The sequence below is a fragment of the Mesocricetus auratus genome, unplaced genomic scaffold, assembly GCF_017639785.1.
Source record: "Mesocricetus auratus isolate SY011 unplaced genomic scaffold, BCM_Maur_2.0 Super-Scaffold_100008, whole genome shotgun sequence".
NCBI lineage: Eukaryota > Metazoa > Chordata > Mammalia > Rodentia > Cricetidae > Mesocricetus > Mesocricetus auratus.
The window spans coordinates 80,195,750-80,220,158 of NW_024429192.1; the positions used below are offsets into that span (position 1 = coordinate 80,195,750).

Genomic DNA, 24,409 nt, shown 5'->3' on the forward strand with positions numbered 1-24,409 from the left:
ATGCACGTTCATGAGGAGACCAGAAGTTGATGTGGTTGTCTTCCTTGATCCCTCTCCACCCTTTGTAACCCAGGGTCTTCAATTAAACCTGAAGCTCATCAATTCTACTAGCTTGTTATAGGTTAATTTTATTCGGGAGAAGTCACGTACATAAGAAACCAATGACCCGAAAGTTGATCCACACCCAGGCTGCTCTCCGTGACCGGACCAGAACCAAGAGAGAGCTAGCTGGGGTCTGGGATTCCAGACCTAGGCTTCCCCCATCACATTCACACCTGTGACCATGCCTAAATGGGCATGTCAGTGCAACAGGTGCTGGTGGGGTGGATATCTCACTACAGATTGTCTGGCCAACAAGCCCCAGGGGTCATTTCACCTCTACTTCCCTAACATTGGGATTCCAGGCATGCTTTGCCATGTTTGCGTTTTATGTGGGCCAAATCCAAGTCTTTGTCCTTTTGAGGCAAGCCAGTGCCATGGTTATTATTGGAAGTGGTGCCTTTGATACTGAAAGAATATAAAGGAAAATGTGTTCTATCCCATAGATTTCTAATAAGGATGCTCATGGCACTCATAGTTCCCAGCAAGGACATGTAGCTCATGTACCTTTCCCAGTGAGTGAGCGCTCAGGAGAATTTGCTCACCAAGCTGACCTGCCCAGTTGGAATCAGTAAATAGACCATAAGTATTCATTTACTTCTGCCAATTAAGAGCTGAGTATTTAAGGGCACAGATTACCATCTGGTACTGATTTGCCTAATCAGATTTCTCACAAACTCCTCCACAAAGCTCAGCTTTAATAACTCCAGCAAACTTCTTCCCTCTACCCTCTTGTTAAATGCGCCAATTTAAGTGATCATACACAGATATGTCAGCGTGGGAGTTCACTAATGGTGCCAGTTTGAGGGCTGGAACTTGAAGCTGCCCTAATAGTATTTACCCTTGACTTCGGGGTCTGATTTTTTTTTACAACTTGTCTGAAGTTAGCTGGCAGGGGCCTTAAGTTAATTCCATTGTAGACTTGACATACAAAGGAATAGTATTTCAAAATTTATACTACATGAAAGGACTCAGGATCGTAGTTCACCCACACTGCTCCACTCCTGTCCATGGCATGCGGTAGACCCTGTCGCTTCATCACCTTCATTACCTGGAAGAAAAGGCAGGGGACTTAGGGGGACTGGGGAGATGCTCAGTGTTTAAGAGCATATACTACCCCTTTAGAGAACCTGACTGTGGTTCCCAGCAGCTAGGTCCGGTGGCTCCCAGCTCTGGGGGATCTAATGCAGCCTTTCAGCCTCCGAGGACATCTCCCTAATTGTGCTGCACATAGAGTTGTGTATGTTCATACACATATGCATAAATAAAAAGCAATACATCTTTTAAAAGAAGTGAACATTTTAGGGGGATATGAAGAAGAACTTTGGGAAGTTGAATTTTCTTACAGTCATTCTGTCGGCTCTAGCATGGCCTCATCACATACCTTGTCTCGGGAATCCCTAAGTGAAATCAGTCATGGTGGTTGCCCAGGAAGAGATCACAGAGCAAGCAGCCAGTCATAAATGGGATTTTCCTGGAAAAACTATATTTACTCATTAGTCAAATACAAACAGTAATCCTGGTTAGTCCCCTGGTGAGGGAATTTTAGTAATTTCTTTTCTGTTCTACTCAGTCATCCTCAGTATTTTTCCTCTTATGAATGAGTTCAGTGTTCCAAGACTACTAATTAAGAAGCACCTGTTGGTGTTTTTTGTATTTAGGAGTTTTGAGGCTTTCTACACCCAAATTGATTTGTTGTCCTAAATTGTATTTTAACACCTCATCTTTCAGAAAATCAGGAACATGTGATTTTCTGAAGGACGCATGGAGTGGAACCAATTGCTTTAGTAACAGCGTGGTGTTTGTATTGAGGGCATGTGTGTTACTACTCTTATTGATGACATAAAATAACCATAAAAGCACCTTATGCGTGGCAGGCTCTATTTTGATTGATAACTTAAGGGTACAGAAGGGACGGAGTGGTGACAAGATCGTGAGGCGCAGGTCACATGGCATCCGCAGTCAAGAAGCAAAGAGGGATGAATGCTGGGACTCAGCTTGCCTCCTCCTTTTTATGTAGTCCAGGATCCTTGCCCAGAATGGAGCCAGCCATATCTAGGGTGGATCTCTCCACATCAATGAACACAATCTAGATAACCTCTCATAGACCCTAGATATGCTCAGAGGTGTGTCTCCTGGGTGACTCCAGAGCAAGTTGACAGTATTCTTGCCAGGGGGGATAGGAAGAGAGAGTGAGAAAGGGTTTCTCTATGTAGCCCTGGCTGTCCCAGAACTCACTCTGTAGATCAGGCTGGCCACAAACTCATAGATCATCCTGCCTCTGCCTCCTGAGTGCTGGGATTAAAGATATGAGCATCACCACACCCTGCTGGACACTTAGTAGTATTAACCATTATTCTAATGTCTCCCCCATTAACTCTAGCTTCTAACACACAAATAAGGACAGGAAATTTGATTTATCCCAAAGTTTAATAAAAGCACACTATGGTAGTAGTAAAAATATCCATTTATTGAATGTCTACTGTATATGCACTATGCAAATATTATGCCATATTAGAAACATTGAACCCTGCCACCCCCCCCGTATATCTCCATTGCAGGTGGGACAAGTAACAATGTCAGTATCGTCCTCATTTTACAGGTGAGGAAGCAAATCAAATGAATAATAGCTTGTGTGGACCTGCACAGTTCACGTGGTAGTGTAGATTTGAACCCATGCCTGTCTTTCTCCAAAGACACTTTGGTATTTTACTCATTTGCAATGCAGAATTGCGTTTGACTTTAGAAATCATGATGGAATTTCTGGGTTGGCTCCTGCTTTAGTACATGCTGCCTAACAGTGGTCACCTCTTCATGGCCGTCAGTTTCCACCTTTACTGCTCAGCCATAATGTTTTATGACTGATCACTGTAAATGACTCTCTTTGGGCCCTTATAGTTGGCAATTACTGCAGGTAATTAAAGCCGCAGATCTCTACAGTGTGGCTGAGAACACTAAATCAAACTTCAGAAAAATCAGGCAAAGAGTCTATTACAGAGAATAGCGCTTTCCCAATATTCTTAAGTCTGTTACCAAAGCCAAACCAGCACCAAACTCTCACTTTCCCAAGAACACTCTATGTGTGAGATGGAGTGAAGTGGAATTTATGTTAAGTGGACAGAAGTGGGATTTATGTTAAAAATAATAAGGGCCAGAAGTTTACGGGCAGATGTAGCCTGTGTGTTCTAATTAGCAAATCTTCTTCTAGTGTCCCTGTCATCTTTGCTACTTCAGGTCATTATGCTGCCCGGGTGTTCTCACCTTTTACCATCTTCAGGAATAAACTCTTACCACTAATCAGTTCCCAGCTCCTCCAGCTTCTTGTGGCTTTGTGTTTAGCAGAGGTGGTCAGAGGAAGGAGAATTAGAGCCATGACCCAGCGGTCCATGCACTCTGCTCTTTGTCTAGACAGGTCTGATTGGGGGAACCTGGGGTGTTGGTTCAAGAAACTATTAGTTTATGTAGTTTTATAGAACATAAAAATGTGAGCTGGGTTTTGTCGTAGTTATAAATCTCGGTGACCATCCAGGGGCCCTGCTCTGTAGTGGTATGATGATTCTCCAGCAGGCAGGGTGACAACGAGAAACCAGAAGTGCCAGACTCTAGCAGAACCCTGGAAAGAGAACTGGGGAGATGGCTAGGGAGGAAAGCTCTTGCCATGCAAGTGTAAGGACCAGAGTTCAGATCCCCAAGACCTGTGTAAAGCTGGATGTGGCAGCTTGCATCTGTCGTCCCAGAATGCCTACATCAAAACACAAAGGAGAGACAGGAAAAGCCCCACAAGCTAGCCTTGTTCACAGTAGTGAATAAGAGACTCTGTGTCAAAGAAGGTGAGAGATGAGGGCAAACACTTGAGGTTGTCCTCTGTTCTCTACATGCATGAGCCTGTATCAGTCCAACACAGGAATCTGTACAGACACCATACCACACATATACACACACATTGCATACACACACACACACACACACACACACACACACACACACTATTTTTTAACCACAAAAAATATATTTAAGGGCACCTACTGGTGTTACAGAGAACCTGAATTTTGTCTCAGCAACCTTTTCAGGCAGCTTACAACCACCTGCACCTCTGCCTCCAAGAGAGCCAATGCCCTTCTCTGGCCTTTGTGGGTACACACTCATATGGTACACATACACACAAAGAAATCTTTAAGAAGAAAATCTATGAAAGAATACATAGCACTCTGCTCTGCTTCCTAGCATGGTCTTGTGGAAAGTTGAGGAGGAGAGGGGCCGGTCGGCCACCACTTATAATGACAGTGGAAAGACTCCCACCCAGTATGACATATATAAATACTGAATTGGAATGATACATTCCTGATCTAGGTATGGTGGAACAAGTCTGTAATCCCAGCTCTTGAGCAGCAGAAACAGGAGTGCCAGGAGGAGTTCAAGGTCAGCCTCAGCTGCATGACAAGTTGAAGGCCTGCCTGGGTTACAAGAGATCCTGTCACAAAACACACACACACAGGCACAAACACACAGGCAAACACACAAACACACAGAAAGATATACACACACAGAGACATATACACAGACATACATGCACAGAGACATACACAGACACATACAAACACATACACACAGACACCCACATAAATGCAGACACAGAAACCCAACACACAGACACACCCAAGATGGGAGTGGAGTAGGAAGAGGAGAGATAAACAGAGAAGATATATTCCTTACCCTGCCCGGGTGGTCTTCATTGCGTGGAATCCAGGAGGAGTCTTTTGTTAGAGGATCACAACCTTCTCCAGGGCTAGTTGTCACCACCAGCACCATGACCACTGATGTCATCATCACTGCTGTGCTTTCCGTGACCATCTTTGTTACCATTGCTACTGTTATCATAGGGTACCCATTTCTTCTAGATTTATTTCCCTGTCTCCCTGATGGGATGCCCTTGGGTTTCTTTTTTTTCACTCAGAGGTAGGCGATTAATTCCATTTGGGAAACACTTCCGTACAAATGGCCTCCAGAATTCAAGACCCTCCTTGCCTCTTCATCTTCATTAGACAGGGCACACTAGCCTATGCATAAGTTAACCTTTGCTTATGAGTTCATTCCAGACCATCTAAGTATTTTTCCTCCAGTACTCAAGAAAACTTAACTTCTAGATTGAAAAAAATGGCCTTGGGAAAAATTATGCAAAAATGGTCCCATCATCAAAAAGTAGCAAGTGAATAGGCGATATTTTGACCTTTTATTTCCTTGTTGGCTCTAGGTATCATGGCATTAAGTGTATTCACGATTTTAAAGGGGAGGGGTAGTTCTTATTTGAACCCTACCCTGTCACTGAGATTAGTTGGACCACAGGTACATCTAAAGGGGTGGAGAAGGGCTGATGTCCATTGCTCTGATTGGTTAGTGCACCTGTCATTTAACCAGTGTTAAATATTTCTCATACGACTCATCTAAAACAGTGCTCAAGGACCCATAGAACAGCAGATATGTCATCATAACTACCACCATCATGTGTATGTACATTTGTGTAGAGATGTACATGTAAGTACAGGTCATGTAGAGGTCAGGGAACAACCTTGGATGTTGGTCCTTGGAACTTTTGCTTGAATAAAGTCTCTTATTGTCCTGGAATCTCACCACACAGGTCAGGCTAGCTGATCTAGAAGCTTCCAATGAACCTCCTGAGTTGGCCTCCCATTTAGAAGGTACCTGCTACTGCACCTGGCTGTTTATGTAGATGCTGAGAAGACAAACTTGGGCTCTCACGCTTGCAATATGAGCCACCTTCACGATCCCTGACTCCATGCCTGAGGTCCTCAGTGAAGCAGCCTTAGAAGCATTTTGGCTTTCAAAGGTTTTTTTTTGTCTTGTTCTGTCCCCAAGATGATTCCTCCTTTGGCCTCTTTAAAAAATTCAGTTCATTTCATATTTCATTCAGAAAATACACAGCGAATGTACCCAGCATTGCAGGAAATGGCATAATGAAGACATGTGGCCCTTGCCTGTCTCAGCCCCCTTTGCAGGGAGAAGCAGACTCAGAAGGAAGAGAGGATCCACTCTGCAGCACACCAGAGGTAATGGAGTGATGCCGAGAACATGGCAGGAGCACAGGCCAGGGAGCTATTAATGCTGCTTTCGAGGTTGGAAAAGCTTTGTTAGCGGAACTCTAAAAAAAACTTTTTCTCTCATGGAGCCACACCGCCCGGGAGACAGTTAAGAACGGGAGGCCTGGGGAGTGGTGCTCCTTGTGACTAGGGGCCTTGCCATTTCTTGTTTCAACACAGCATCCTCAGTGAGACCTCACATTCATAAGCCTCTCTCCAAAGTCCTGACTTGCTGTGTGACTGCTGTCTGCATCAACATGTATGTGTCTCAAGGGCAGGGGATTTTGTCTCTTTCCCCAAGGACCTTGAAGAAGGGGTGACAGATAGCTATTCTAGATGTTATTTGTTCCCCAAAAGTCTAGTCAGTGTGGGAGTTTTGCAGTGTGTGTGTGTGTGTGTGTGTATGTCTGTATCTGTGTATGTGTTCATTCTTTCTCTGTGTCTATCTGTATGTGTATGTGTCTCTCCATGTCTTTCTCTGTATGTGTGTGTCTGTATGCATGTGCTTGTGTGTCTGTGTATCTCTTTGTATGTGCATGTGCATGCATGTCTATATGTGTGTATGTGTGTATGTGTGTCTCAGTATGTGAGTGTGTGTGTTCCACTGATTCAGCTAGACTAACTGGCCAGTGAGCTCCAGAGATCCATACACCTGTCTCTGTCCCCTAGTATTGAAGTCATGGGCACACATTGCCACACAGGTTTTTTATGTTGATGCTGGGAACTAGAACCCAGATCCTCATGTGTTCACAAGTAACACCTTTCTGTCCCAGCCATCACACCACTTTCTTTCTGACTCTCTCCTGGCTTCTGGACTGAGGTTCCTGCCCCAGAAGCCATGTTGTCTTTCCCTTGGCTTCTTTTCTTTTGTGTTTTGTTCTTTTGGGTGTCCTTACTTGGCATGTGAGGAGACACCCTTGTTTAGTCTTGATTTGCTTACCTTTTTGCTGTTTTTTGCCCCCTTGAAGATCTTAAATATCACCTTTGGTCAGATTTCCTCTCCAGACCCCAATGCTAGTCTTGTCAAGTGGGGAGGTGGATGAAACATACTCAGGGTTAGGCCCATTCTGCCTCTAAAATCCTGGGACCTGGCTGTTTGCAAGGGAGTCTGTTTCCATCCCAATGCCCCTTGCAGGCTCAAGCGTGGACCTTCTCTAGCCCATGTTCACAGTTGCCTTGCCTCCACCTTGTGAGGGAGCACTAGTCCTGAAGTCCCTGCCTTTTTGTGCATTGCTGTTGGATCTACAGCTCTTTACTAGACAGCAAAGGCAGTGCCTAAGCCACCAGGCATCAATGCTGAGAAAGAAGACACCTTCTGTGCCTGGAGACACAGTTCTTAGCTGTCAGCAAAGTTGGAGGGTGACCTGGTCAAACCTTCAGTCAATATTTAAAATTGAGCTGGAGACATGGCTTAGTCAGTCAAAAGATTGCCTGGCATTCATGATGCCTTGGGGTTCCATCCGCAGCTCTGCATAAATAAGGTGTGGAAGTGTACACCTGTAAACCCTGAACTCTGGAGGTGAAGGCAGGGGGTCAGAAGTTCATGGTCATCCTCAGCTAAGGGGAAGTTTGAAGCCAGCCTAGGTTCCATGAGATCCTGTGTCAAAAACAAACAAACAGAAACTGTAGTTTTCTGGTGAACTACTGTGACTTAGAGCAACCCCAAATGAAGTTGAAGAATTGAGATTGTCACTGTAAAACTTCCATTCCCCCCTGGCTTATCTCTGAAAGACATTTTCTCAGTGAATGCATTTATTAAAATGAAAAATAGAAATAAAATTGATGCCGAATGTCTTTTCATTTTTGCTAGAAGTAATATTCATCCATGAATACAGGAACTAATTAAAAAAAAGAACGCTCCATTCATCTCATTAAAAGATGTGCACTGCAGTTTGCCTTTCATATTCCATAATGATTTGTAAAAATTTGTCATGGCATTTGTGAGTCTGATTAATTACTAATAATCACTACAATGGGTAACTAATCCATAAATTTTTAATAGTTGGAACTTTAGGCTCCCAGGAAATTTTTACAAATTATTGGAAAACGCTTTGTATAAGAGAGATGTAATTCAATGATAAAAAGACTTTCAAGTATAATATATATTAGAGTGAATGAGATTCTGTACATGGCTTAAAGGGGAAAGGGGATGGCATGAAATTCTCAAATGTAACCAAGGAGAGATTTTTATATATATGGGGGATGGGTTGCACATGCAGTGTAGAAGAGAATGCTGGATCCCTGGGGCTGGAGTTACAGACAGTTGGGAACTGCCAGACATGGGTGTGCAGAAGCAAACTCAGGTCCTCTTCAAGAACAATGTGCTCTTAACCACTGAGCTCATTTTGCAGTCCCACAAGGAGACTAAGTTTCTAAGTGGGTGATTCTAGAGCTCATCTTTCATTGGTTTCTAGGTCTCTAAATATATATGGAAGAGTGAGCTAAAATATTATTTATGGTGGCTAGAGAGATGGCTTTGGAGTTGAGAGTACATTCTGCTCTTTCAGAGGACCTGGGTTCAAGTCCCAGCACCCATTTCAGGCAGTTCATAACTGCCTGTAATTCCAGCCCCAGTGGCTCTGATGTCTCTGCCCTCTCCCGGTACCCACCCTCATCACACAAATGCCCATAATTTAAAAATAAAATTTTGTTTACAATACACAGAGAATTACATTTAAACATTTAAGTATGAACTTAAAATATGTGAAAGTAAGTATCTTCAAAATTCTTTTATGATGTATAGGAGTCAAAATATATTCTGTGGAAGTTTTCGATAGTGTCTCACCATGTAGCAGCCTGGGTTAACAGAGAGATGGGGTTGTAGGTGGATGCCACTATGCTTGGCCTTTGTTTGGAAATGAGAGTTGAAACAGGTGGTCAGGGATGCTGTCACAGAAGGACCCCAGTTGCCCCTTGCTAGCTGGGTGGGAACTGGAAGACCGAAGGAGCAACACTTGAGAAGTGCTGGACCAATTGAAGAGCATCACCCAGAAAACATTTAAGATAACAATAGAACGTGTGTCTAAAAGTACAGAACACCATTTCTCAACTCCAGATGCCCATAGGAGTCACCTGGCCTCCAGACCAAACTTGGGCAGTGTGCAGAGCACTTGTTGAGCACAGATGTCCCCAGCAGCCAGCCCAGACCTAACGACCAGCTCTCTGGAAGTGGGCTTTGGAAGTCCTTGTAACCAAACCTCATGAGTGGTTTTGGTGTCCATCTACATTTGAGAAGGCTGTATTTGAGAGAGCCATGACAACTCCATCTTGGTAAGCATCCCAGGTCAATCTAGACCAGGGGTTCTCAACCTTACTAACACTGTAACCCTTTAATACAGTTCCTCATGTTGTGGTGACCCCAACCATAAGATTATTTTCACTGCTACCTCATACTGTAATTTTGCTACTGTTATGAATAATAACGTAAATATCTGTGTTTTTCGATGGTCTTAGGCAACCCCATGTGAAAGGGTCATTCAGTCACCAAAGGGATCACAACCCACAGATTGAGAACCTCCGATCTAAAGTGATTAGTATGAATTTAATGCTGAGAGGCCCAGCTTAATGGAAACTAATGGTGAAACCTGTACCCCAAGCTCTGCAGAGACTCCTGAATGTGTGGAAGGTTTCATTACGGCTTGAGTCAGAAGTACCTGCCTTCATCCTCATGCCACATCCTATACAGCCCTGGATGCTGTTCAGCCTTCGTGTTTAGAACTGACTGTCTCATGGTGTGTGATCTAGAGCCATAGAGCCAAGTTCAGACTTCCCAGCTCCCCCTCCCTCCCTCCCTGCCTCCCTCCCTCCCTCCCTCCCTCCCTCCCTCCCTCCCTCCCTCCCTCCCTCCCTCTCTCTCTCTCTCTCTCTCTCTCTCTCTGTGTATGTAGGTATGCATGCATGTGTGTACATGTGCCATGGCCACATGTGGAAAATAGAGAACGTTTTTTGTTTCCTTTCACCATGTGAGTCCCAAGGATCAAACTTAGGTTATCAGGTTTGACTGCAAGTACCTTTATCAACTGAGTTACCTAGCTGACCCGCACCTGATTTTTGAGATCTCAGTGGAACCAGGAGCATGCCAACCAGGCTAGGATGGCTAGCCAGCCAGCCCAAAGTATCTACCTGTCTCTGCCTTCCCAGTGCTGGGATTGCAAATATGGGCCCCAGGGATAGAACTCAGGCCCTTGTGCTTGCTGACTGACCTGTCTCTCCATCCCCCAGCCATATCTTTTGATGGAGCTGCAAATCTGATGGTACGGGGTACTGAGCTCTAGAGTTTCAAGACAAGACAATGTCTGACTGTTCAGTGTTGGAAAGGACTATCATCCACTCTGATGGGTCTCTGAACCCCAATAATACTGGGAGCCAAATGATTGGGAGCCAGAACCAGGTGTCCTCAGGCCCTGTGGTGCAAGTGCAGCCCATGTAGGGTAGAAATGGTATAGTTGGGCTCAGGCCCAGACAGATACAGAAACAGGATTTACAGACAGAGTACCCCAGATATCACACATTGTTAGTTAACAAAGACCCCTGTCTCCTGCCTCATAGCTGTAGCTCGGTGGGAAGGCCTCCCTATGACTATAGCAAAGATACAGCTGTCATCTCAAAGGGGACAAGAGATAGTTTCCTCTTCAGCCAAATATAAGTGACCATGACCAAACACAGTTTTAGGGTCACCCCAAATGCCATGTTCCAATATGAGTTTGGTGAAGTTTTCACAGCAACAGAAATAAATAAATGGGAAGCTATAAATCAAGACACTTTTCAAATACACTGATGAAAGCATCTTGTAGGCAGACAGACAGATCTCAGCTATAGGCCTTGAGTGCTCTCTGATGATAGCCTTGGGTGGTGGAAACCAGGGTTTTGCTAAGTTAATGCACTCCAAAGGGGTTTACCCATTAGTTACAGTGTTTTAGATCAGACACAGAGGAAAGGAATGACTATGAAGGGGGTAAAAGATAGCCCAAGATAAATTGTGATTTGCCTCCAGATCAGCAACATTCCAACCTCTCCACAATCGTTGATTCTAAACAGTCAGTCAGCCCTGCAGAAGTCCCAGTGAAGAAGACACAGACCTTTCTTGCCACTTTTTGACCAAGTAACAGATAACTGAAAACCTTGAGGCTGATTCCCTAGTTGGGTCCTTGAGATACACTGAGGACAGCTGAAAATGCTGTCCCACCCTGGAAGGGTCCTACAGTAAGAAGGGAAAACACACACACACATAGCAATAAGGAGGGGGAACACACACACACACACACACACACACACACACACACACACACACACACACACTACTGTAACTGGCCTGACAGAAATGAAGAGTCAGAGTATGTCTCACTCTGACTGCTCTGACTGTCAGACTATTAAAACAATGGATCCAAAGCAAGGAACAATCTCCCAGGAATCCTATTCTGAGAGAAGGAAAAAGGCACCAGCAAATGGGAGCAGTTGATTCCAGAAAGGGATTTCCAACTGTTAGGCCACCTTCCATGACGAATTTGAAGCCTGGACAGTGAGTTAAGTGGTGGCTGGGGCCATACCTTGGCCATCTACATCTTTCTAAGTGAACCCTACCCTCATTTCAGGACCCCTAAGATGGCCTTGCTGGGTCTGACCCTAGATTTCTTTGTCCCTCTTCCCATTGTGGCCATATTGAATACATCACTTTTCTCTGTTTCCACTATTAATTTGTCTCTTTAATTGACTTATTGAGAATGGATTTCCCTACCCTGACTTGTTGGGGCATAGGCTGTGGCCCTCAAGTTTGATAGCAGTACTGTTACTGTCTCTCTTGTGGCCCCCTAGTAGGTTTCTGCCTTTGTGCCTTGGGCAGGCTGAGCCACATTACTGGGCCCATGCCTTGTAGGTAATGCCACTTTGGTAGATGCACAGGGTTCCGTGTCCCACCTGGAAACACTGTATCAGTATGCATGATTGGCACTGGGGACCATAATGAGTTGCCTACTGATGCCCCTAGAGAGAGAAGGGATTTGTCTGAAACCCAACTGACCCTCTGGCATTCCCCTTGGTGCTTCTACCCAAAAGTGATGGTCATTGGCTTGTTAGCAGTGACTCAGGGTAGATCAACTGAACACTTGAATGAGTAACATCTGGGTTGAGCCATAAGAGCAGCAACCTCCACCAGCTGGGCCAAGGTGAAGGAAGTGCATGTCTTGAGCTCACTTCTGATCCCCTGGGAATCCTGAACCCATAGATCAAGGAGAAGATGATGTCACTATGGGCAGCCAGAACTGCACTCTGATGCTTGTGTGATTCCAATACAAAGCACACCTGCCTGTTTAGGGAAGGAGTCTCAGAAGGGCATGTGTCAACCAGGGGGAAAAAAGAAGGTGGCCTCCGGGCTCATTCCTATTTGGTGGGAATGTATCCAGTAAACACTGAAAAGTCTCTTGTCATTGGACTGATGAAAAAACTGCTCTCACAAATAGCCCCTGTATATCCGCATTAGTCAGGGTTCTCTAAGGGAAAAGAACTGATAGAATGAACATATATTCAAAGGGGATTTATTAGATTGGCTCACAGAGTAGTCCAATAATGGCCGTCTACATCCAGGTTAGCTGAAACCCCAGAAGCTGCTAGTCCATGAGTACGGATATCTGCCTCAGCAGTCCCAATCTGATGCTGAAGGTCTGGGGGATTCCTGGGGGGCCCTGGTCTCCAGCCCATGTCAGAAGGTTGAAGAAGTTGGGGTCAGAGGTCAGTGAAGGATAAGGACGAGTTCAGGAGCACAAGGGAAAACAGGTGCATCCTTGGCCCTAGCCTTACCCCTTTGTATTTGGGTCACCCATTCTGGGGAGGGTCTTCTCCCACAGTTAATCCTTCCTGGAAATGTCCTCACAGACCCTCCCACAGGCATGTCTCTTAGTTGATTCAAAATCCAATTGTATTGTTGATAGTTACTCATGGGTGTGTCTTAGAGTGTTTACAGTAGCAACCAGAGTTCAGGGGACTGTCCACCCTCTCCTGTGCTCTTGATTTCCCAAACCCTGGCTCTCCTGGGCCTTTGGAGCTAGATGTTGGGTTGTCTTCTATTTATTTATTTTTATTTTTAGTAATTTATTTGGAGGTGGGGTCAAATACCGAGACTCAAATTTGAAGTGAGAGAATAGCCTGAAGGAGTTGGTTCTTTCTTTCCACAGTGTGGAACCTGGTTGTCAAATTCAGGTCACCAGGCTTGTCTGTAGTCACCCTTACCCACTGAGCCATCTTGCCATCCCCTGACTGTCTTAGCTCAGAGCCTGATATTCCAAAGGAGAAACAAGAGCTGCTTTCTTGAACTTTTTTCGTTGTTGTTGTTAACTTCTATTTATGCCAGAGTTCTGCATGGTCCAGACTCATGCTGCTTTGTCTTCTAGGCCAAGTTGAATTTCGGGTTTCATATTGTCTTATTTTCTAACTACGGACGAGTATGATTTATTAGCTTTTGTCTCCAGCTGTTACAGAATGGAGCCCTTTATTGTGGAGGAGAAATTGTTAAAAGTCCCATCACCTGCAGAATAGAACTTGGCTCTTTCTTTCCCCAAATTAACTAAAATCAACCTGTTTTCAGTGGGCAGTATTCTTTTATTAGTTTTAATTCATTTTTCTGCACATCTGATTTTTTATTCATAAAGCTTTTGATGAAAATTAATTAGTTTCTTTTACAGCTGAGACAATATTGTTGTGGGCACCCAGGCATTGTTGGACAGAAAAGACCCATTGCAAAGGCCACCCCAGGACTCCCAGCTCTGAATTGTTTCTCAGAGCACTGGCAGACCATAAGGCCCTGGGAACGTGGGCACTCTGTGACTGCTGGGGCCAGCCTCAGTTTCCCCATCTGTGCAGTAAGGAGTTTGAATCAATTAAACTTTAAACTTTCTTAGATGAGACCATCAAAAGGAGACAGATGTGTAATGATCTGACATGTAGATAAGATAGATTCATACTAAATTGATTCATATTATACTGCTCAAACATCTTCCTCTCCCAACACAAACTGTCAATCTCCAAGTAACTGTCTAGAGAAAAGGAGAAGTGGAGAAAAGAGAAGAGGGTGAGGAGACATGCTCCCCAAATCTAATCACTAAGACTTAGAAGAACTTCCATATGCTCAACTGGAAGAGCCTGGACACTCACTCATCTGAAGAGGCTTGGAAACCTTCTTCTAGAGGGTCTGGGCACCATCACCTGGAAGAGCATAGACACACTTTTGGAGGGGCCTGGGCACCCTCATCTGGAAGGACCTGGACACACTCACTCATCTAGAGGGACCTGAAAACCCTTATTTAGAGGGCCTGGGCACCATCATCTTGAGGGGCCTGGACCCAGGAGGAGTCTGGGCACTGTCACCTGGAAGGCTTAGGCACCCTCTCTAGAGTGTTCTACACATGCTCACCTTGCTTCTGGGTCCCATCAAGTTTGAGACTGATGCCTTTGCTGATGTTCCCCAGATAGGCAGCTTCCTACAACTTAACTAACCTCTTTTTTGCAACTGGGAACTGTAAAATCAAATTTTACTAACAGAAAAAACAAAACAAACAAAAGAAAACAAAAACAAAACAACAACCCCCCCCCCAAAAAACCCCACTTCCATAACTATAATTTCAATACGGAAGAGTTCAGGGAGAAAAACATATCACATTTTTAAAAGGTGATGGTTTCATGCTCTCAAGCTTTCGTTCCATTTCATTGCTGTTTGCCTTAGGCCTTGAAGACAAAAGTCAACCCATTTATTTACCTACCATGCAGCTGTGGTCGGATTAAGCAGGAGCCTTCATTTTTATGAGACAAGCAGTTCTGTTTTGCAAAAAATCCATAATGAGTCGAACCAACTGAATTAATCAAATTATCATTTACTTACAGCATGCTACTTTATTAGGTGCAGCATGCACTTCAGGCGAGCACCTGTCACCACACAGGAGCTAGAGGAGGGAGATTCTGATGGTGTGGGCTTAGCTGCCCGTGAAAGAGGCACCAGGGGTGCAGCCGGAGGGTGAGGTGACTCCCCAAAGGAACGAAGGGAAGGATCATAGGCTCCAAGGGACAAATGACCGGAAGTCTGCTTGTGTGAAGTTAGCTGGGAAAACAGGACGTTAAGAATATAATGAAAATATAAAGACTGAGAAGGTGATATGCCACAGCCAGAGAAGTAGTTGCTGTAGAAGCATGAGGACCCAAGTTGAGTCTTCAACACCCACATCAGGGCCAGTGTCTATAACCTTAGTACTTAAGTATCAGGGAGCAAAGACAGAATGACCCCTGGAACTCACTGGCCAGCCAACCTGTTTGAGCTGATAAACTCAGGGCTCAGTAAGAGAGACCTGTTACCAAAACTAAGTTGGAGAACAATCAAGGAAGTTTACACAGGACCGACTATGTATATACACCACACACACACACACACACACACACACACACACACACACACACACACACATACACACACACCAGGGGTTTTGTTTTGGTTTGAGACAGGACCCTACTCCCCTACCACTCTCCCCCCCAGTCAGGCCTTGAACTGCTATGTAGCTGGATCTGGCCCTGAACTCACCCCACTCCTGCCTCAGCCTCCTGAGTTCTGAGCCACCACACCCAGCAGGTTTTACCAGGGATGCCCTGAGGCAGTGGGCCTCCCTTCCTGATTTGCATCTCTCTCTCTGATCGTTCTTTTTTTTGTTTTACCTTTTTCTTTTAAACAAATACAGATGCTGCTATATAAGAAGAAATAAAATAAAAATAAATTTTGAGTGAATAGAGAAAAATCGCTGTACACTAGAAAGTGGCAGAGTTTTCATTATAAACAGGCAGAAATTGTTTGTTTATTTTTCCTTTCTGGACTAAATTCAGCAGACATGTTTTATTTGAACTGCTCCCCGATGTATGGGTTTGCAGAAATCCAATTTAATAATTTTAAACCCTACTCCCAATTACTTTGGGGAGTGGGCAGGTCTGTATTTCTTGATAATGCACGTGAATGAAGTAAATGAGAGAACCCTGCATACAGCAGGAGGAACAGGCCTGGGAATTTTATTAACTCTAAGTTTAGGCTGCTGAGAAATGATACTCTTTTAATTTCATGAACTGAATGAGGAAAAATCTCACCAGGAGATGTACACCTCACTCATACATGTGCACACAGAAGGAAACCCCACCGGTATGCCCCTGTGAATGGGAAGCTAATATACCACTTAAAGGGAACGTGGTAAAGATTTCCCATAAATTATATTTATTGCATGAGAATAAATAGAGGATAAGGCATGAATTCTAAGTGTGCTCGGGGAATCGCACCCTCTTATTTTTTAAAGAGAGGAGGACATTTGCTTAAGGAATTTGATTATCTACTGATAGGTCATTTCTGACACTAATAGGGAGCGTTCATCTTCCGTCATGGCTGATGTTTTAATGCTAACCACTCTCTTGGGTCGCCCACAGCTGCTCTCTCTCGGTTTCTGGCTCTGTGCAGATAAGCAACCATTCAGCGCACTGAATAGCCTCAGATCTGGATGGACTCGCTGGCCAGTCCTGTTCACCTTCCTGCTGTCCTGGTGCAGGGGCAGGGCTAGGATCTTCCCCACACTTCCCTATGGAATCACCCTCACTGCTCAGAACTCCTCTTTCCCTTTCTCTGCCATGTTTGTTATAATAATGATAGTCAACTGTGTTTAGAATCGCCTAGGAGACAAGCCTCTGAACAACTCTAAGGGAGTTTTGAGATGGGTTAATGGAGGTAGGAAGAGGTTGATGAGATGACTCAACAGATAAACAAGTTCAATGATCTGAGTTCAATCCCAGCACCCACACAGTGGAAGGAGAGAATGAACTCCCACAATTTGTCCTTTGACCACACACACACACACACACACACACACACACACACACACACACACACACACACAGGAAAAATAGAGGGGGAAGACCCATCCTATCTATGAGTACCACAACTCCTAGGCTGGCATCCCAGAAAAACAAGCTGAGTGCCAGCATTCATCCCTGCTTCCTTGTTGTAGACAAAATACAAGCAGCTGTCCCATACTTCTGCTGCTATGTGTTCCCCACCATGATGGACTGTGTGCCCCCAGACTCTGAGCCAAAGCAAACCCCTCCTACTTTAAGTTGTTTTTGTTGGGTATTTTGTCACAGCAAGGAGAAAGTGACAAGTGCATCTGTGTTTCTTTAAGGGTACCTCTGCAAGTGGTGTCATACCTGTTTCTTATCAGGAGACTGCTCTGATTCTCCTCCCCTCAACCCTCTCCCACCATGAAGGGCAGCCTCTGTCCACTTGACCCCATCCATGGTCCCTGGGTTGACAGAACTGGCTACCTCTTACTTTGTCCCCGGAGAATGCCACTGAGGGTTAAAGCCACTGACTCTTCCTAGATGTGGAGTCTGTATTGTTTTGGTCTCCTTGGCTTTGTGACAGGGTGGCTCCTAACTCAGACAGCTGTGGCTCACCCTGTCCTTTCTGCCCGCCCCCATGCAGTGTGTCATGTGTGCCTCACTGATCACCTCTGTCACTTGTCCTCCACCTGACTCTATAGTCTTGGGATTTAGATAAAGAACTCATACTCTCTGCTTCCCGAGTCCCCACTACCTAAATTGGCCCATGAGCATCTCAAATTCAACACCTACAAAAAAGAAGTGGCTATTTCTTGCCCACATGGATTCCTCTCTATTCAAAATCATAAGGTCCTCTGTGAAGTTGCACCTGTTCCATTCAGTTTTCAAATTCTATTTCTAAATCATAGCATCGGCATTTAGTGTGTATTAGGGACAGTGCTTGCTGTGCTGCGGTAGCGATATTATGGAAGAGAGTGCATCCCACAGCCACAAACCCAGTAAGTGGCAAAAGAGAACATATATCGTGTGTGCACCTGCCAAGTGCCTGCCTGCCTCCTCGGGCTCCCTCCTGTCCCCCTAACTTCTCACCACCACCCTCTCACCCCTCTGGACTGACATTCTTCAGGTGCTTTTGCTACTGGACCTCCTCAAAGAATATCTGGAATCTACACACTCTCAAATAGTTAAAATATGGGGATTTTTACACATGAATAATGTGAGAAATATTGTGTGTGCTCATGAGGGTAACAGAGCATGTGTGTGTGTGCACATGCTGTGGAGGCCAGGGGACCTTTCACTGGCCTGTAGGTCACCTACTAGGCTGGACTAGCTGCACTTGGAAAGACTGGAGAATCCATCTCTTTGGCCCCAGTGCTGGGATTCCAAACTTGTGCTATCGGGCCTGGCTCTTTTAACCTGGGTGGTGGGGACCGAACTCAAGTCCTCATGCTTGCAAAGCAGCATTTTACTGACTGAGCCATCACCCCAGCCTAGTTCTGAAGAATTTTTATTAACTATTGACATTTACTGATATCATTCTTCTGAATGGATCAGTGAAAATATCTAAACACCATCATGATCTGAAATTATCAAATACTTCAGAAGGATGGAAAACATTCTGCTTGACCACTGGAGATGGAACTGGTACCTGATCCCCCACCAAACTCCCAGAATTTTACTTTTTAGTGTTATTTTAGTATGTGAATGATGTCACTAACCACCCTATATGTATGCTGCCTGACCACATATATGTATTTACCCATACACACACACACACACACACACACACAAAACACCATTTATTTATTTCCAATGACCATAAATTAGGTGGAAAATTAATTCTGTATTGACATATTATAGCTGTGATTTCTAGGACACAGTTGGTCAGAACACCCTAAGTGTATTATTGTCTAACACCAGGCAGGACAAAGGCAACTTAAAGAAGAAATATTTCATTTGAAGCATATAATTCAGAAGGTTATAGTCTATGACCATCACTGTGGGGAGCATGGCAGTAAGTAGGCAGGAAGGGCACTGAGGCAGTAGCTGAGAGCTCACATCTTTAGACACAGCCACAAGGCAGAGAGAGTTAACTGACAATGGCACAGCCTTTTGAAACCTCAGAGTCCACTCCCAGTAACACACATCCTCTAACACAGCTCCTAATCCTTCCCAAACAGTTTAGCCAATCAGGAACCAAGTATTCAAATACATGAGCCTGTGGGGGGCAATTCTCTCTCAACACTTACCCAAATCCAAACCATTTGGATTGGAAGCATGTACCCCATGAACTGGAGTCCTGAGCATTGGTTTGAGGATGTCCTTGTGAGAGGGACTGCATAGCCTTTTATTTCTTACCCAGTGGAGTTTACTGAGGGATCCTTTCTCCAGAGCTCTCCAAGCAGGTTTCCTGCCCTCCTATGTCTCATCACTCTGGGTTACTCCTGTTCAACATATGGGTGAAGGGCAGACCTTCTATTCTTAGAACATCACTAGGTGGAGACAGGGAGGTGAGAGCCTTGAGATGGAGGTGTTTGGAAAGGCTTCCCCAGTGGAGCAGATGCCATTGCCTGAAGACCATGCCCCGGACTGGCCACTTTCAGGACAACAGTAAAGTCCTCTTTCTCCTGCGTGCCATTCCTTCCTTGAATCCGACTCAATTCACCAGGCTTGGTGGCAAGCGCCCTTCCCCACTGAATATATAACAGTGTCTTACCTGGTACATAAGATCTTGCACACCTGTCACTGGCAAGTGTTTTCCACCGCAAAGCTCCTGCTGACTACTAAGCTGTGCTCCGAACCAGCCCTGAACTGCTGTGTCCCCATCCACTTCTCGTCTGCCAGCTCTTTGCCAGGACCCCACACTTGTCTCCTCCCCACACATCTGCTCCTCCTGCACATACTGTACCCTATGATGGACCAGTGCACAATGTCGTGTGCTTGCTTTGCCTGAGGATCTTCGTGTTGCTGCCAGGCAATACCTGCTGCTGCTGCTGCTGCTGGTGGTGTGTGTGTGCGTGCTGCGTGCGTGCGTGCGTGTGTGTGTGTGTGTGTGTGTGTGTGTGGTGTATATGTGTGTGTGTATGTGTGTGTGTGTGTGTGTGTGTGTGGTGTATGTGTGTGTGTGTGTGTGTGTGTGGTGTATGTAGGCCAGAAGTCAATGTCAGGTGTCTTCCTCTATCATTCTCCCCTTGCTTATCTTATTTGAGACAGGGTCTCTCACTGAACCTGGGGCTTACCCTTCTGGCTAGACTGGTTGGCCAGCAAGCTCCATGGAGTTTCCATTCCTCAAGCACTGCTGACTGACAGAGGCCCAGGCCCAGCATTGACAGGAGTGCTGGGGATTCAAACACAGGCAAACTTTACCCGCTGAGCTGTGTCCCCAGCTCCATAAGCTGCTTTTTGACCTTAGATCCCTGACTGAGACCCAGTGGAATGGAATGTTTACAATTTCAAATGCCAAGAAATGAAACGTCTTAGATATTTGTGTGGAAATTGATTTATTAGTCTTTAGATAATTTTTGAGGAAATTTTGTTGAAAAAATTCATTGGTTCAGAAGGTAATTTTTGGACTTCAGGGCACATCACAGGAAAATATTATGAGTTTGGAAGATGTTTTGAACCTCACACTGACTGGGGAATTTCAATTTGGAGCAGGATGCAGAATTCATTTTGATGGATGGCTGTGAGGGTCTGCACATTTGGGGAACGAATTGGAAAGCAGCTGATGGCTGGCCGCTGCCTGTGCAGCAGCCCTTAGGACTAAAGCAAGCCCATTCTTTTTCCTTTGCTAGCCTTTTCTTTCCAAGCTAGCCTGTCTCCTCTCCTCCCCACTCCTTCATCTCACCTTCTTTTCTGCCTATATATATAATGTCTGAAAAATCATCAGTTAATCTATTTTCTACAAGCTGTGCCCAATCTCACACAGTGATTCTATGAGAACGAAAGCTTTAAGTCTGGATGGCACTATGATAACATGTTAGCATTGTTAGAAATGGATCTTAGAGGTTTGGGATAACAGCATGTATTCCCCATGTGAGAGTGGTCAGTAATTCACAGCTGGTGCAGCAGGGCAGGGTGGGGCAGGCAGAGCCTGGGTTGAGCTTCTGGGATGTTATCTACAGACCAGATGTGACCTGAGTTCCCTCCTGCATTTCTGCTCTCTGTTTCCACCTCTCATTAAAAGTGTGTCTAAAGCAGTAGTTCTCAATCTGTGGGTCAAGACCCCTTTCACAGGGGTTGCCTAAGACCATCAGAAAACACAGACATTTGCATTACCATGCATAACAGTAGCAAAATTGGAGTCATGAAGTAGCAATGAAGACACTTTTTATGGCTGGGTCATCACAGCATGAGGAACTGTGTTAAAGGGCCTCAGCATTAGGAAGGCTGAGAACCAGTGAACCAAAGTGAAGATACAGCCCTGGCAGCTGTGCATCTCTTTGGGTCCAGCCTCCTATTTACTCTGTCAAATGAGGATAGTGATGTCACCTCTTCATCTCACACAAGAAAAGTGTGTGATGGCACCTGGCAGTGTCACTCAGATTAGTCATTCATTGTTTGTGAAGACAAAACCACATTTCCACATAATCTGTGTGCTCAGGAGGCTAAAGCAGGAGGATCCAAACTTCAAGGCCAACCGGGGCTCCACAGAGAGATCCTATCTCAAAAAAAACAAAAAACAAAAAAACTAAAAACTAAATGATCCAAACAACCCTAAACAAACAAATCTTTAAAACTTGTCCTTCTAATAATTGTGTGAGTTTTTGGCCAGACTTGACCAACCTGCATGTGCAGGATCAATAATTTAAAGATAGAGAATACATGTGGGCATTTTTGCTTGCTAGGGTGAAAATTATCGTTTTATTAAAATTCATTTAAAGCTTGTTAGAAGCAGACAAAGATACTATCTATGCCTGAATAATGAGCTTAGAAACACAGTGTCTTTCTTGAAGACATGCTATCCTTTCTGTAAATTGAATTATTTGGCGATATTAACATGTTAATGAAGGAATTATCCCATTTTCCTATTTCAGAAGGAACTGATATTCAATTTCTGCTTTGTGTTAAGCATGTGATAAGTATTTAACGTAGTTGAAAATCTCGGTGAAAACTAATTTATGTTGAATATTTCTGTAAAGACAGAGCTGTGATGTGTTTACTGCCTTGCCTTTCCAGTCTGCGCATCTGTATTTCTCCAATACAGCTCTGGGAGTGTAGCAATTGAGGTGGGTAGCATCTTCCACATGAAGACTTCCCATCCTGCCAAGTGTTGACACAGATGCTGCTTTTGGGAAGAGCCTTGCTCAATGGTAAGAGTTGCTGGCACCAGGCAGCTCAGTTCCTGTGATTCATGGGGAAGCCTGTCAGTGATTCTATACAACCCACCAGTAAACCTGCCTCGTCGGTGGAAATGAGGTTGAACCCAGGACAAATGGCCTTTGGAAGGGAACTGGACGCCCAAGCTAAATGGCTAAATAGCTCCAGACACCCCTCAAGGAAGAAAAATAAGATTTAAAGTGTTGTTATTAGAGAATACGATCTATAAATACAGTAGTATATTCTCATACCCATGACAGATTTTGACAAATAAGAAAAAAATGTTTTGCTGATAGGAAAAAAATGTGTTTGGAGTGTGTTTTACACTATTGAATGCCGCTGGTGCATTGAGAGATCGCAAGCAGACTTGGTGGAGAGTTAATGGGGGTGAACTGAGAAAAAAAGGAAGGGCCGCCTGGGATCCGGAGACTGTTTTCCACAGGACATCTTCAGTGATGCCCACACCAGAGGCCAGATGTCTCTGCGGGCTCCCAGCCTTTCCTGAGGAGGAAGGACCAGACATCAGGGTGTGGGCCATTCTTGTCTTTGCTTGGTATTATTGAATATACTGAGGCAAATAGTCCATGGAAGGATGAGAAGCTAATGACCCAAGAGAGAGTGAAGAACTGTCATTCACAACAAATGGACAGACATGAATGAGGACACTGTGATAAGTGAAATAAACCAGTTACACCTGTGTGTCTGGTGGCAATTGCCTGTATTCCTATCATGCAGGAGGTGGAGGCGGGAGGGGCAGAAATTCAAGATCGTCAGTTACATATCAGGTCCAAGGCAAGCCTGGCATATTGCTTTCTTATCTGATTGCTCTGATGATGAAATATGATGACAAAAGTAACTATTGGAAGAAAGATTTCTTTGGACTCACAGTTCTAGGGTACAAACCTCATGGTAGTAGCAGCTTCAGGGAGCTGCTGACATGTCATCCACAATGAAGATGCGGAGTGATATATGCTAGTATTCAGTTCAATTTTCCATTTTCATTCAGTCCAGAACTCCAGCCCCTGGGATGGTGTCCTCCACAGTTAAGCCACGTCTTTCTATTTCGATAACCTCATCTAAATAATCCATCACAGGGTGCCCAGACATTTTTCTCCTAGGTGATTCTAGGTCCTGTTAGGTTGACAAGTATCATGGAATATCACACCCATGTTATAAGAGACCCTGCCTTGAAATAAAATAGAAATAGCCAAGGGGCTGACAGTGTGGGACAGTGGGTAATGGCACTTGCCACCAAGGTTTACAGCCCAGGTTTGATCTGTGGGCCTGTCATGGTGGAAGGAGAGAAAAAAAATTCTGCAAGTTGTCTTCCTATCTCCACAAGTACATTATTACACACCACACCACACACACACACACACACACACACACACACACACAAATAAATGGAATCTTAAAACTCAGCAAACAAAAACAAAAAGGTTGGCTTCAAAGTAGAAGAGAGGAGTAGAATACTGTTCACTAGAGGCCGAACAGGAGGCAAAGGTGGAAAGAGAGGTAACACTTAACCAAAACAGATAGCTAAGGTGAATGCATTCCAGTGTTTTAAAGCACACTGAGGTAACTAAGGCTCACACTAACCTGTGAGGTGTGTGTGTGTGTGTGTGTGTGTGTGTGTGTGTGTGTGTGTGATTTCTTATCACTGTGTGCATGGGGGGTTCCTGTGGACATGCATACCTGTGAAGGTCAGAGGATCAAGCTGAGGTTGCAGGCTTTCACAACTAGTGCCGAGTCATCCCACGAGACCCTACATACAATATATTTTATGAAGACTTAGAAGGAAGGAGCTGGGAGGCTGTAAACACACAGTGTTGATGAGGACACGGAAATGCTAATTACCCTGATGTCATCAGTAACTTTGTGTACTGGAATTGCAACTCCCCCTCCCCATACCCTTGTAATAATTATTATGTGTTAATTAAAAAGAGAATGAGAATGATGGTCCAGTGTGGCATGTGGTAGCATGTCTTTGAAGGAAACTCATTCTTGGATATTCAGAGCTATCATCAACTGTCATCAGTGGACCCCATAGAAGT

At 44.6% G+C, this 24,409-nt stretch overlaps 1 protein-coding gene across 2 annotated transcripts in view; it reads left to right on the forward strand.

Moving 5' to 3' along the window:
• The window catches only part of Sdk1 (sidekick cell adhesion molecule 1), an 880,893-nt gene that overhangs the window by 501,076 nt on the left and 355,408 nt on the right, over positions 1-24,409 (forward strand). The window lies entirely within an intron of this gene.